The following is a 14,768-nucleotide window of genomic DNA, read 5'->3' as shown; positions in this document are numbered from 1 at the left end:
CCAAGAGATGTTGGAAGATGAATCCAATAGTCACAAGAATGTATTATAAATGTACGTCAATGTTAATAGAAAATGTAATTCAATGCTTATCTATCACATCGAGTATTCACCATAGTTATGTCTGACAGAATATATACTTAGACTCATCACTGATTCCTCACCACCCTCTCTTTTGTCTCCTCTTCCACCTTGTTCTCCAAATCCCCAAGGATCTAATGAAATCAAGGATGTGACATGCAAATTAATATATACAGCAGATCAGACATAGTAATTTTTGCTCACTTGTAAACAAACTAAAACCTAAATCACACAAACACGGAATTGAAATTAAACCCTAAAATCTTTAACCGTTTCTACTTATAACTAAATCCCTAAAAACATGTGCCATCATATGGCGAGGGGAATTTGATCCTAGCTCTATCTCAACATAAATTTGTAAATCACCCTCATGGCACAAAGGGGAAAATGAAGAGAAATTAATGTGACTTCATAGTGAGCGAAGCACATTAGTTTATAGTTTTTCTCAACCCCATTATAGGACACAAATGCTTGAGATGAAGTGGTGGAAATAAATAGATGAAGATGATGGAAAGGCATGGTAGAGGAAAAATCCTCTTAGACACGTTGAGAAAGGGAATAGTTTATTTGTTAGACATTTTTACATTCTCATGGTTTGTGTTCGTCTCTTCAGTGACCTTTGGCATCTTCCTCTCCATCATCTAGTGGTCAAACCTGATTTTAGAATATTCATGGAATCACAAATAGACATAAAGATGCCTTTGCACTCATCCATCTAGCCACCGCAATCATACATGTCCCTTCTCCTATGATTTCCACCAGCCATCCCCATTTGTCACTATTTTCCAATCTATGTTGTCTCATGTTCATCCTTCATATGTCATCCATATGAATCCATTCATCTGATAACAAAGTAAACTATCAAACAGGAGCTGTGAACTCAAAACGAAAACTCTAGCCAAAAAATCCCCAAAAAACATGAAAAACAACCTAAAAATGAAAATGTTGATGTTGGAATAACGTTTTTTTTCGAGGTAAATTGTCAACATTTTTTTTGAATGGAAATAAAAGCCAATTTTTTTGTGTAAAAAACACCCTTAAAACAAAAAGTGTTGATGTTGAAATAACGGCGTTTTTTTCGTGGTAAATTTTCAAAAAAAATTAATAATGATGTTAAAGATAAAATATCATGACTTGGAAAAACCTTAAAATTCCAACGATTTTTAGGCGTGGCATTAAAGACAAAATATCACATCTCTAAAAAGCCTTAAAACTCCAATAATTTGCAGGCATGACATTAAAGATAAAATATCACATATCTGAAAAGCCTTAAAATTCCAATAATTTTCAACCATGGTGTTAAAGAAAAAATACTTATCATTGTTTTCAACCATAACATTAAAGATAAAATATCATGAATTAGAAAAACCTTAAATTTCATTGTTTTTCAACCATGAAATTAAAACCAAATATCATGACTACAAAATTAAGTTTTAAACATATTTCAACCATCGCATTATGGAAAAAATTATGACTAAAAAAACTTTAAAAATGAATTCCTAAATAAAAGAGTTATTATACTAAGGGTATTTTTTTTAAATGCTAAAAGTATAGCGATTTTAAAATCTTAGCCTAAGACAATTTGACACATTGCAACAAAAATTTAAAAATCAATCATCAAATTGACATGTAGTGTAAGCAAACTCGACTCATTGTAATGAAAACTTAAATACCAACCATGAAATTGACACATTGTGGGGGCAAACTCGATCCATTATAACAAAAACTTTAAAATCAACTATCAAATTGACACATAATGGGATCAGGTTGCCAATCAATAGTCAACATGGACCATGCAAATAAAACAAATAATAAAAATAATAGATATATAGATATATATATATATATATATATATATATATATATATGAAAACAAGAATTAAAACATTGAAAAAAAATAAAAACTAAAACTAAACCAACAAAAACACAAAAAGGTTTTAAAAAATAATAACAAGTAAATAAAAATATATATTAAAACATAAAAATAAAATAAAAAACATAACCCATTATATATATATATTTAACAAAAAAAAAATCAAACATAAAAATTGTAAAAAAAAACAAAATTACCTTATAAAGATAAATATATATATATATATATATATATATATTTCCAAAATAACATAATTTAAAAAAATAAAATTAACAAAATAATAAAATAGAAAAATAAAAACAACTAAATAATGATGATGATGATGATGATTAATGTCCCCTAAGACCAATGTGGTCTATCGGACTTCAAGAAAAGAAAAAGAAACTAATTGAGATTCTTCAAAATCTTGTTTCAATGATTTTAAAAAAAGGGAAAGAAGAGCTTCAAAATCGTTATAGTTGGGCTAACTTAATAAGTCAAGAAGATTGGAAGTGTGGAAAATGTTAGGGAATTGAGAGTGAATGTGAGTAAGAGCAGGGAAGTCTAAAATGAAGTGTTTTTCATCTTCCACCTTCTTAGTATCGCAAATATGACAGATTCTATTGTCGCATGGAATCTTGGGAGTAGACCATCGCCAGTTTCACTTCAAAGCTCATGAGAATTAGTTCTTATCCTATAGATGATCATTTTTTTCTTAGTACTGGTCAACACAGAGAGATAATTCTGGTTATCGAGGGTGGGGTTGATCACCTCATAGTATCTTAGCTTCCTTTTACCCTCCATCTCCTTATCATCCTGCGGCTTGTCCTTAAAATTGGAGGTAATAGCATCTTTAACATTATCCTTGCTTCCCATGATGATCTCCTCCTTAATCTCCCAATGGTTGAGCCAAGACTGGGCATCCTTATGCCACCCAAGCTTGAGGAGAAGGTGGGGGTTTTAACTAAAGTTAGAATCAATCTTTGGGAGCCTCTTAGATTCATTTTTGTAAAGCTTCTTCTTATACATCAGATATCTAAACATAGTCGTACTTTCAATGGGGGCTTCGATCAAGAGGATAAGATAGGGAGTATTTCCCTTAATCTTGAGGTTGTAGGTTATGAATTGTTTTTGAATCATTTCATTTTTCTCCATGACTCTATGGATATACTGTAGCCCCAAACTTCACATCCATATAAGACAAAAGGGGTGATGAGTCTCAAAGAGGAACCTTTTTTTACTCCAAATGCAAAGATCGGACCGACTTACAATTGTTTTCAAGCTCATAATAATCTTTCCAACCTCCAATAATCATTTTCACAATGTTTTAATTCTAGTTGAGCTGATGAGGAAAGTCAATACCCAAATATTTATAAGAAGAAACTTGCTCTAAGCAATGGTTATCATAGACGAAACTACCATGGGTGATATTTTTGGATTTAATGATCATGACTTTAGTTTTGTCGGTATTAACTATCATACCCATCTTGGAGCAGTAGACATGGAGAGTCTTAAGTTGCTTGTCTAGGTCATCATGGATTTTTGCAAGAAGAATGATATCATCAGCATAAAGGAGAAGAGTAATGATCATATCAGCAAGCTCAATACCCTTGCATCCTGCAGTTTCCAGACACTCCTCTAGCTTATCGATGTAAATGTCAAAAAGGGTAAGGGATAGTGAGCACACTTGCTTAACCCTGATATTGCATTTAATATCTTTATACCGCCCTTTGTTGGTCTTAAGCTTGGAAATGACAATCTCGTAGAGGTGGATCACAACAATCATCAATTCAGGAGGAACCATGATCTCTTCAAGTCTCTCCCATAGCTTATCTCAAGGAACAATGTCGAAATATTTTCTAAAGTCCACCAAGTAATAGAAGAGATCGGGTTTACTATTACGACATTCCTCTGCAATGATCCTGAGAGTGACAAGATGGTCGATAGTCAAGTGATGTCTTTGAAAACCAACTTTCCCTTTAGCTCTTTTACCATGGTTTCGAGCCAAAGGCTAAGCTTCTTTTCCAAAATGAGCCCATATAGCTTGGCTAGGATGTCGCTAATCATAATGGTCATGTACTTAGAGGGAATTCTTTTGTCCCCATTTTTAAAGATAGGCACAATAAGTTTTTGCATCCAAAGCTTAGAGAATCCATGCTTTACAGCCAAATTGAGAAGCTTATGGAGATGAGGAATGATGATAGATCTTCCCATTTTAAAGATATCAGCTTGGTATCCTTCAATATCTTTAGCTTTCCCATTAGCGAGCTTATTAATCCCAGACTCAACGTCTTCTAGAGAAAATATATCTTCCTTAATAGGAGTGTTTAAGATGGTGCCCATGGTTTCCAGAGAGATACAATTTCTTAAGATAGTTGTCCCAATTTTCTAAGGGGATAGAATGATTATCTTTAGTTTTACAAACAAGTACATTCCCCCAAAAAAATTGGGCGTAACTTTAGAAAGGTGGAGAAAATGCTCTTGTCTCTTATTAATATATGACCTCTTCTTCCTTTTGATGAGAGCTTTGTATATACTTATATTCTAGAGCTTAATGATTTCATTAGGAGCATCTCTGATCACTTTCCTAGCAATTTTACAGTCCTTGTCATACCAAGGATTAAAAGTTATATTATTCTGCTTATACGAAGTCTCATTAGAGAATTTTCTAATGGTATTGGAAAGGGTAGTAGTAAAATGGTAATAAATTTGATCAATATTGTTATTATAAATCAGCGAGCCTAAATCCATTTCTAAAACACTTAATAAAAGGTCGAGATTACTTCTATCGAAGCGAATGTGCCTTTTTCTTTCACTGGTCTCCTACGTGTGGGTGGTATGTATAACAAGATTAAGGGATAAAGACAAAGGTATGTGGTTATAGTCAGGCTTGAACTTGTTAAGTAGCTCAAATTTTGTAATACGGTTGAGGACATGGGTGTTAAAAATCACATAATCCATGACACTACTAGCCAGCCCATGGAAACAGGTCATCTGACTGGAGGAAGGCCACTGGTTAATACCATTACAAATTATTAGATCATGGGAACTACAAATTTTAAGGAGTTCGGTGCCAAATAATTTATTGATTATGCCTTCAGGGCTTATCTTGAATATATTAGCTAAGTTACCATCTTCCTCAAGCTACAAGGGGTCAGGGTTAGAGTTGTTACTTAACATAATAGCTTGGTTAGTAGCAGTTCTAGCATTAAAGTCCCCAAGCGAAAGGATATTACCTTCGTTCCTTAGGTTGTAGATGTCTTTTTCTAGGGTATTGAAAGGACAATTCTTATCTAAGTTGTTTTTCTTATAGGATGTAGAGTTGATAGGAGTGAGATAGAAGATTGCAATAAAGATCCTATTGGTGGTAGAATCAGAGATCTCGGTCCAAATTTACTGATTGAAGAGATCAATTTTATGAAGTTGGATGTGAGAGGAAACAATTTTCCTTATATAACAAGCTATACCACCAAAACCCCTCCAAGAGGATTTCTTATTCCATGCTGACCAAAGAGTGAATTTGTCAAGGTGAGGGACCCTAGATTCGTCATACTCCCAAGTTTCAACTAAATAATAAGATCAATATCATTTGGGATCCAACTTAACATAGGACCTTTACACCATGGAAAACCACGACAATTCCAGAAGAGGATCCAAAGTGATGTTAGTCTCTATTTATCACTCGTGTTTGGGACTCTGTCTCTAATAATAGCTTTCCTATTCCTAATAATTGCCCATTTCCCTTATTTTCTTGCCTCCCTGACCTTTTGGACTTCTTTTCTAAGTTCAACTTGGTCTTCTGGAATGATCTTCATTTATAAATATTCTTGATCCTTTTAGGCTTGGGGATTTCCTGATTATATCTAATTTATGGTCATTACAATTAAATTTGACACAAATTAGTTTGTGTTTATGCTCAATTATTTTTCCTACCCTTATTGCTTCTGTGAGATAGGTTGTTTAAATTTGAATTTTTTTTTTTAATTATTCTTTTACTATTTCTAATGTGTCTTCATTGTTTTGTTCTTCTATACCAACAATTATAAGGTGTAAGGATCTTTTGTGGTGCTCATGGTCAAATACAATTAGTTTATTAATTTCTTATTTTATGGGTTTAATATCTAATTTATTCTCCGTGTTATTTAGTGTTGGGTTATTATGTAGTTGTTCTTTTAGATTTTTAATCTTGCTTTTCAAGGTGTCATTTTCTTTAATCATTGATTGTTTACTATGTTTTATTTCTTGAATTTTACCTTTCATTCCTTGGAGTTTAGTCTCAAGTGTGATTATTTTATTTTCTAGTGATTTGTGGTTGTTGTCGAGCATTATAGTTAATTCTAGTTCAAAATGGTTTCCTCTTTCTTCTCTTCGTCTTTCTAAAGATTCAATGTACTCATAAAGGCTCTATAGAGTAATTTTACTTGGTCTTCCTTTGCTAGAAGGGGGCTTAGAAATGTGAGGATAAGTTTTCATAGTGTAAATAATAAAAACTTAACAAAAGGAGGGTAAGTGGAAACGTATGCACCTGTCAAAGTTGTATTGAGTATCACAGAACCAATGCGAGGTTGCATCATAGAGGAGCCGCAGTCTTCGCTCTATCCCTAGTCTCGGATCTGTGGATTCGATTTGTCGTCATAGAGTTCCCTCCTGGTTTGACAAATGAAGAATCTTTGTGTGAGCCCTGACTATGGTTTAACCTTTGCGAAGAATATGTCGTGGGTTACCTAAGCGTAGAGTTTTGAATCTAAATGGGTCGGTCTCATCCTAGTGGACTGGCAGTGGATTTTCTTAGCTCAAACAGGGGATTTCAATGGGTCTAGTTATGGATCGGCATGGAAACATATAAAGCATGGGAAAATCATCTTGGTGGATATTTGCATCACAAACTCGTGCAAGGCAATTAAAATCCAGCCAAAAAAAAACAAGGGTTTTATTCCTCAAGTCGACTTGGCCTGAATCGGTATGCTTAGGGTGCTCAGGAGTCCATGTTACGTTAAGGATCTCTGGCTCTGGTGTCTTGGCACTTTAAAATATGCCCTGGATATGTCCCGCACAGGGTATCTCTGCAATATGGCCTGTATACAGGTTGGAAGAGAGATTTCATGAGGCTAATATAACTGAAAATCCGCGAAGAAAAAGAACCCTAAAATTTATGACTTGTTCTATGCTCCTTCATAAGGAGATAACTCAAAAGTTTAATCAAAGAATTCGAACTGTGATCAAAGAATCCTTTATTATATCAATTATATTCTCCATTATTATTATATATGTTATTATTATATCGAAAATAATAAAAATAAATAAATAACTAATACATTAAAATTAAATTTAAAATAATAAAAAAGAATTTTAAAAAAACCAAACAAACAAACAATTTTTATTTTTTTAATTAAAAAATAAAACATTAAAAAACACATGTTAAAAACAATAAAAAAGCAAAAAACAAAATTAAAAAATATATAATTAAAGTATAAATAAATAAAAAATAAAAATTTGAGGGCCCACGGGCCTTGAATGGGGCAAGGGGGATTTTGGGAATCGCCCTTGCCCCACCCAGGGCCCGTGGGGCCGCTAGGATGGGTGGGGAGGAGTTGCATGAATCGCATTCCCTGCGTATGGCCTGTGGCGCCTCAATTTTTTATTTTTTATTTTTAACTATTTTTTTCTAATGTTTTTTTTTTTTTTTTTTTTCAAAATTTTTTTATTTAAAGAAATATATTATTTTTATTTTTTATTTTGATTTTTTTTAATTGGTTTTAATGTGTTTTTTTTTTAATGTTATTTATTTATGTATTTGTTTATTTTTTACTTCTTTTTTCAATTTATTTATTTATTTTTAAGGTTTTTTTTATTGTTTTTTTTTGTTATTTTTACTTAAAAGTTCATAATCATTTTTTTTGCCAAAAAAACTTCAAATCCCATCATCTTTGGATATAAAATTCATAAAAATTGTTAATTTTCCAACTTTTTTTATTGAATATTTTTATAAAAAAAAAATATTTAACATGTCATAGCATCTTACGTCCAAGCCAAAATGTATTTTGACTAGACCTAGGGATTCTCATTTACCAAGGAAGTTGGTTCCCTAATATTGATTTCATTCTTTATTTTAATGTATAAACCTATGTTTTTATGAGAGTTCTATGAATGTGAGGAATATTGTAATGAAATCTTCTCGTTAAGAGAGATTTCGAGAATAGTGTGTGAGTTAGAGAGAATATTGGGTTAGTTATAATATGGAGAGATGCAACAGCCCTAAATTAGAGGGTCTAGGTGAGGCTTTTGTGGATCTAAGAGAGATTTTTGGATTTGAAACCAAATTGGTTTCAATCCTCCATGTATCAAATTATTTTATGTAAATTAGATAGCGAGAGGAGTGTGTACAGAGAGGAGAGGTGTGAGAAGTAGAGAGCCTTGAGGGTTGAGAGAGGCTAGAAGGCCAAAAGAGGGCCAAAACGATGTATTTTGTAGGCCAAAGGCCTTTTGTAATTATTTGCATATAATTCAAAAACACTTTGTTTCGAGTGTATTCCGAGTGAGAATCTTTGTTCACTGTGAATGTTGAGCATTTGTTTATACATATATGTATTGAGGTTGCAGGCATCAAGCTCAGGAAGGATAGAGGAAACCTTAATTCGGAAGCCTAAGAGGAAGGCTGAGACCTAAGCCCAACTAGAGTGATTGAAGTCGAATCTCATATTTAAACTATACCAACGGAGATATCACAAAGGATAGTGAGAATCCTATGGTATAAAAAGCTCAAGAGAGATAGACTTTGTTTTTTGATCAACGGTGGATCAACAATCCATCAACTAGACGAGCTAAAAGCGAGAGCAGGAGGTGAAATCAGAGTCACAACAAAAGTCAAGAATAAACCTAAGAGAGTATCAATACTTAGTGTATTCTACATTGAGAAGAATATGCCAATTGTCAGTGTCGGGATATGTTAGTTAACATAGTCAGGAAGTGGTTTATCGTTTGAAGGTGCCAGGATACGTGAGTTGACGGAGTCGGGAAACAGAATTGTCAATTGACAGCTCCAAGTCAGATGTCTTAATCCCGAAAGGAAAAGGGAAGAGGGCATAAGAGAGTGTTGGGCTGACTAAGCATCAGGCAGATGTGGCAAGTGGACCCCACTCGGAGGAATTTTTTAGAACCCTAGTCTAAGCGACTGGGTAGAGAGGGATCAGGACACGTCATCCTAGCAGTAGTAACCAAAGGGAGAGTGTTGGAGATTTCACATATGTAGAGTAGCGGCCTGGGGGTCTGGAGGAGCACCTGAAGGTCATATTATGGTGCACAAAAGTTCAACACTAGGTTGGAACGGAGAAAGTGGATCCCACTTGGACGATGCTTAATGCGGAAATATAAGTTAGTGCGCCTAAGGCTATGCGCTGGGCTTTAAATGCCAGGACATGTTGGCCCTATCTTCTAGTCTATCCATTGTTTGTTTAAGTGTGTTTTCCACCCTGAAAGCATACACGTGTAGTGTATTGGGATAGGTTATAGCACTCGGCTGTAAGGACTATTTAGAAGAATTTTTTACTTCGAGGGATATTAAGAAAGGACGTAGTTGCGATATTTTATGCCGCATTGGCTTGACCCTTTGGTGGGCCCCAGTATTGCAGCAATAATGCTGCAACTCCTGGAACTCCCTTCTTTAATTTTATCAACCCAGTAGTTTGTAACAAACTTGGAAGCAACGGTGCTGTATGCACAAGTACTAGCTCTTGCTGCAACTGTCACTTGGTCAGCTGGCACAAGTCCGCTAGGAGCTTAAGCCAACTTCTATGAGCGCTTAGAAGAATCTTTTTAACTTATGGATGAAAGCTAACTCAAAGGAAGCTAATCTACTTGCGGAAAGAAACTGAAAGCCAAAAAGTAACGCAAACCCTAGCAAACCCTAATTCTACCAGCTAGTCCTACTGATGCAAAGGAGAGAATGAAAACTAATGGAAGGGATGCCATTTCTTCTATGAAGGTAAAATGCATGTGTCTAGACTACCTCTACCTAAAGAAAATATCTTTTTTTATTTTTGAATAAGTTATTAGAATTATCATGCATGTGCTTTTAACTGTTTATGACTGTGCAGAGGTGGATTGGCGAGAGGAAATTCTTGGAAGAGGTCGGGAAGGTTCAGAGAGGGCCTAAGGGGTCCCTAACACCCTTCCAAAGAGTTTCACAGAGTTTGGCTATCAAGAAACCTCATTCGTGAGCTTCTACAGGAAGTCTGCAGGGGTTCTACAGGATGTTTCAGGAATTTCTACAGGATGTTCAGAAATTTCTACAGGATGTTTTAAAATTTGATTTTGGAGGATGGGTGAGTGAGGGAAGATGCATGAATGGATATGGAGGTAGGATAGGAGTCTGAAGTGGCCCAGGGACTGGTGGATGGAGTGGTGAGAAGGTGTAGATAACTAAGTTGGCTCAAAGAAGGCTTAAACAATGATGTACAAAAACTAGGGTTATGTGAGCAAATGTGGCAAACGTGAGGTAAGGATTCCAAGTAGAGGGTGGAGTGGATGGTGCTGATGGAGAATAAGCAGATGAAGGAGTGGTACAGGTGCTCTACAAGTCGTTTTTCCAATCTGATCCAACAAAGACTTGTAAATTCAAAGACCTAGTTACGTTGACCTAATATGCTAGCTGCCAGTAAAGAGAATGAACGGAAGTGTGACCTACAATGAAACCATGTATTTTAACTCATGCAACTAAGAAAATGAAAGTCTGAACTTGTAACCAACTTCTACACATGAAAATCAAACACTAGTGATTGCATGGCAAAGCAAAATCAGTGTTTTTGTGGGCAGCAAAGTCATCCTAGTCACAGCTCCTGATCCCACTGAAGGAGAGGTGAAACCACAGATGTTTGATGGCCCTTTTCTTGAAGCTTTTTCTGTCAACAACCTATCAACTAAATCTGAGCATGAAAAGATATTTTACTCATCAAAAACAACCTAAATAACAAAACAAGATTTAAATCTAAATAGCAGATTTTATTTTAAGAATGCAGCAAAGGCACATGAAAGTAAACAAAGGAGGTTCTAGACGCTTGAGATGGGCCCAACCCCAAAAGCTACAGCCTCATAAGAGAGATTTAGAGCTGGTGCAAAGCTGGATTCATCTTTATTGATCAAAAGAAATGTTACATTCCAAAAACTGTCCACAAGGAGAACTTGAAAATGTGCTGAAAGCAAAGCTAATCTACTGCCTAAAAATCGAACTACAAAATGACTACAAAATGAATACAAAAATGAATATAAAGTGACTAACTACTGGCTAACCAAAATGAGGCCCTAAGCCTTCTTATTTATACAAATTGAGGACCCCAACAGTCCTCCTAAACTTTAGGGACTCGGCTGCCCAAAACTTGTAGTTAACAACAGTCCTACTTGACTTGCTTGGCTGCCCTTGTGATAATCGATTTGGTGGCCCTTGAACTCCGAGCTGATGGTGGAGAATTCGAGGTAAGGGCCCATAAATGAAGGGGACACCTTCCTAAAAATCCTCTCCACGAATTTGGCTGCCAAGTGCTCATTTAAACCTTTGATTTTGTCTCCAAATTGACCAAAAAGACTACACAAAGCACACATTAGACTTGTTGGCATAATGACTAACCCAATTCACTCTATTAGCATAAATATAATCAAAAACATGCAATAAACTAATGAGAATGGTGGATTAAGTCAAATTAGGAGGTTGAATGAGCCCATATAATTATCCATTTTTGGGGCTCATCATCACCCCCCTACTGAAAGTGTTGCTCATCCTCTGAGCAACCAATCTATCTCCTCATCTTTGATGGCCTTGGTGGCCTCCCTGTCATGCCAAGCTTCTGAAGTGATGGCCTCTTCTCGGTCATGAAACCATGCTTTTCGCTCTGCTCCTTCCCACTGTCTGCTCCTTTTCCTAGAGAATTTTCAGCTTTGGTATGATTGTGCAAGTATATTTAATCAGATGGTGGCAATGGTGGTGAAAGGAGGTGAAACCAGTGGAGGATGGAAGAAAAGAGTGGTTGCATGCCTCCTCAACAGACTTCAAGCTTCAAATCCCTCTCCATAATCGATTCTGGCCTGCCCAAAGGCTCTACAGGATGTTTCTGGTAGAAATACAGAACTTCCTGTAGAAAGTCCTGTAGCTTCCTGTAGAAGGTTGAACCATGACTAAATTGTGTCCAAACCCTGAAAAAATGAGTGTTCATGGAGGGGATGGATGTGAGGATGCCTGGGAACTTGGTAGGGACCCTTCTGCTTGTGTTGGGAGGCCCCCTTTCCGCATTGTGTTCCTGCAACCTGCAACAATTTCCAGGGATTAAACTTGTTTTTTTTTTCTCTCTGTTTCTTCCTTCTTTTCTTTCTTTCTTTTCCTCTTGCTTCTCCTGTGGCTTTTCCTATGATGGCTTGCCCTAGGTTTTCTTTCCCTTAGCTTCCTTACCCTTAGTTTTCTTCTCTGCCTCACTATCTTGCTTCCTCACGCTCTGTTTTGGCTTGTGCACTGATCAGAATGGGAATTCTGTATATGGTTTCCTCCCCAGAACGTGGAGGACAGTATCCCTCAAGTGTTTTTTCTTTGCAACCCATTCAACCAGTCCTGTCATGTTTTTCACTCTATCGAGTCTTGCCATAGAAAAGATAATGGGATTTTTACGGTCATTCAAAATACACATGTGTTCAGCTGTCTGTTCAGGATTGAACAAGAGTTCCTCAATTGAACCATGTAAAGCAGTAAGACGATGCTGCTTCTCTGTATAAGGGAAATAAATCTGCATGTCTGCTCCAGGAGAAAAAATGTTGAACTTGAGATCAAAAACATCAATTCCATGAACCACACGATAAAGACCAGGAAGGGTGAAAGCAGTGTGGCTCTCATACTGTCCAATAGTATCCTTGCTTCCAGCAATCTCTTGATACATGCTAGTGATAATAAAATCTGCATGATTCATTGCAATTAGATCTGCAGTAAACTGGCAAGAGAAATGGTATTTTTTCATATTTTTTTCAGTATATGTCTGAATCTGAGTATTTGGTCTTCTCCAAAGCATGGGCTATGTTGCACTGAAGACAATTCCAAGCAGCAATAAGAAAACGGCTTTTGAATTCATAGACAGACTTGCATTCACATTTTCCCTACCCCCTCAACACGTCGAATTCACCACCTTTTGAATTATTTGCATGGGAAAGTTATGTTCAGGCCTACCTCACTGAGAATTGCCACCCTCGACGTGAACAGTCCAAGCTTCTTCGTATGCTGGGTTTCCTGTAGCGCAGCTTCCTGTAGAAACGCCTGTAGAGCGCCCCTGCACCTCTGAGCGAGCCTGATACGCAGCAGAATCTCGAAGACAGGTAAAAAAACTCAGTGGAGGACGATAGGTTAACCGATTGTGCACACTTCAGTTGAGGATGTGGAAAGTGCAGATGAACAGCAGTTCGTGAGTTTCAGCTAAGCCGTCTTTAATTGCTGTGTGATTTGTGGTGAGGTGGAAAAAACATGTGCGCTGGCTTTTTTCGAACTGCAGTGATGTTATGAACTGCATGTCTTCTTCTATCTGTTAATCATTTGATGTCCTGTGCACTGGAGTTCAACACATCTGCCACTGCATGTGTTTTTCAACTTCCACATGAATGACTATACACGCATGCTGCGTGATTTTTTTCCTGGATGAGTGCAATCGAATATGGTTGGCTTCCTGGCTGAATCCCCCCATCTCATTCGTTCATGCAGTGATTAGATTCGATTCATGCAATAGAGGAACAAGTTTTAGTCACGTACCTGAAGTCAAATGGTTGCTGTGAGGTGCTTTTTGCTGCTGCATGCATCTGTTTCGGTGGTTGCATGATGGCCCCTTTGTGCTATAAGCTCTTTGCTGTCTGATGTGAGGTTATTTTTCTTGTGCAGGTATCCTCTAGCCGGATCTAAGCTGCAAGAGTTCATTTCCACGTTCAAATCTGCACCGTCAAGCTGTTGCTGTTGAATTTTCATAGGACCGAAACTTGTTTTCGCCATTGCTCCCGAACGATAGATCGGATCGGTCTGAAACTTGCTGAGCATGTTCCTATCATCATGATGCACCTCCCATAGAAAAATTGCGATAAATGGATGCACAAATTTCGAGAAAAACGGAAAATGGCTGAAGATTTCAGAGATCAATTTCTTGGAAACCACACATCGGAATCGGTTGAAACTTCTTGGGTAGGCTACTATCACCCATGTGCATCTCCCCATGAAATAGGTTTTGAAACGGATGCACGGATATGGAGAAAATGCAAAAATGGTTGAAGGTGATGGAGGCTGATTTCTTGGAAACCGTGCATCGGAATGGGCCGAAGCTGCTCGGGCATGTTGCCATCATCCCTATACAATTCCCTGTAAAACGGTTTTTCAAATGGATGCATGGTTTTCAAGTTAGGGAAAAAACAAATTCTGTTCTATGTATTTTTTCTTCAAAGCATTCTGCAAGTTTTTGCATGGAAAGAAAAGCTGAGCTTGGGCTGTGATGCAGGCATGGAGATGATGGAGGAGGAGTTTTAAGATTGCAGGAGGACTTTTGAACCCTTGCGGAAGCTATCGTGTTCGCCAAACCACCTTTTTGCAATCCATTTTTAGCTTCTTGTAATTTCTACAGGAACTTCCTGTAGAAAACACAGTTTTCATAAAAGAAGCACAATGAGGTGGAAAAAATGATGGAAAAGGGTGAGGAATGGAAACATGGATGCTTGTAGGCATAACCAACAGATTCCAAGCTTTATATTCCCTTCCAAAATCGAATCTGGCTCACCTGAAGGTTCTACAGGATGTTTCCTGTAGAAATACAGAACTTCCTGTAGAAGGCACAAAAAC

The 14,768-nt window shown here is 36.7% G+C and overlaps 1 pseudogene; it reads right to left on the bottom strand.

Moving 5' to 3' along the window:
- Positions 1-12,429: 12,429 nt before the first annotated feature.
- On the bottom strand, positions 12,430-12,873 carry LOC149184646 (sucrose synthase pseudogene; annotated as a pseudogene).
- Positions 12,874-14,768: the final 1,895 nt, after the last annotated feature.

Source organism: Pinus tabuliformis, chromosome 3_2 (assembly GCF_031772625.1).
Source record: "Pinus tabuliformis cultivar Carrire ecotype Pingquan chromosome 3_2, CPIR1, whole genome shotgun sequence".
Taxonomy (NCBI): domain Eukaryota; kingdom Viridiplantae; phylum Streptophyta; class Pinopsida; order Pinales; family Pinaceae; genus Pinus; species Pinus tabuliformis.
This window is presented reverse-complemented; position numbering and strand designations above follow the sequence as displayed.